Source organism: Nothobranchius furzeri, chromosome 16 (assembly GCF_043380555.1).
Source record: "Nothobranchius furzeri strain GRZ-AD chromosome 16, NfurGRZ-RIMD1, whole genome shotgun sequence".
NCBI lineage: Eukaryota > Metazoa > Chordata > Actinopteri > Cyprinodontiformes > Nothobranchiidae > Nothobranchius > Nothobranchius furzeri.
The window spans coordinates 61657851-61659224 of NC_091756.1; positions in this window are offsets into that span (position 1 = coordinate 61657851).

Genomic DNA, 1374 nt, shown 5'->3' on the forward strand with positions numbered 1-1374 from the left:
GAGCCCTGGCTGGCACTGCAGGCAGGCCCAGATAAGTTGCAGTGACAGCAGTGATAATAGGAAAGCAGGAGTGATTACCCAGAACAGCACCGTGCCCCCGGTGTCTCAGGCCCATATCAGTCTCTCCTCGTTTATAACGACGAAAACGACCACAGTGAGGCATTTAAATATTCTCCTTTAATTAAAACAATCACACAGTTCCACACACAGATGTTATCTAAGTTACATCTTCTGATGATGTGCTCGGTTCAGATTGAAATGTTGACTCTGTTGCTCACAAACTGAGTGAAAACATTAGTTCTGCTCTGAGAGCTCAGCAACCGCCATCTCCTCTGACCAGTGAAAGCCAGGCTACTGGAGCAAGAACAAACTCGTTTCCAGAGATCGGACACAACAGCAAGGATCTCCGGAGCTGTCATTAAAGTTAAATGGAAAGCCAAAGCACCATTTGTGAACAGGAAGGGTGGTGATGCTGTTATTGTGCTCATTTTCTCATAAGACGAGTCTGAAGGTGCTGCTTTCAAGCCTGAAGGACACGGCAGTATAGGATGACATAGTATTATCCCCCTGTTAGTGGACAGTTAATAACAACAAGTGTAAGGCAAAGAGGTCAAAAAGAAGGATCATGTTACCCGACTTTCCCACACGGTCTCCAGAGGAGCTTCACGTCAGAGGAAGGTTCTGCATCAGTCAGACTGTTCTGCAGTGCTGAGTGAGGAAGAACGGGTCGATCCCACACCCGTAAAATAATTAGCTTATTGTTAAAAGTGTGGAATGCACGTGTGGTATTATTTTGAACCAAGGAGCTTCTGAGGGAGTTTTTTTTTTGTAAACTCAGCAAACTTTATTGCTTCAAATGCACTATCTGTTAAATCTGCATTGGTTTTAAAGGGGTCCTATAGTTTAAAACCGCATTTACCTTGCTGTTGTTGAATAAACGTAGCTTGGGTGTTAAATGTAGAATACCAAAAAGTAAGTGCAATCTGCAATCAGGGATGTTGCAATGGCCGCTGAGAAAGGGTTTGTTCTGAGAGAAGAAAGTTTAACACGTCATAAGCAGGATACACATCCTTACAATGTACATGTCCCAGTCCACTATGGCTGTATGAACGTTGGTCAAGCCCCAGCAAAGTTTCATAAGATGCTCAGAGGCTCAAAGAACAGTTTCCAGTTGTCAAAAATAACTCTTCCTAGGACATCTTTAATACTTGACTATCACCACATTTGGGCCCAGAACAAACTTACCTAAGCACCGATCAAATTATATTGCAGAGATGTCATACACTATGCTGGCAGAACTATGGGACACCCTGCAAAGGCAGAGCATTCAGGTTTTGATGTAAAGACACAAGTGGTTTTGGTGTGGATGAGGTT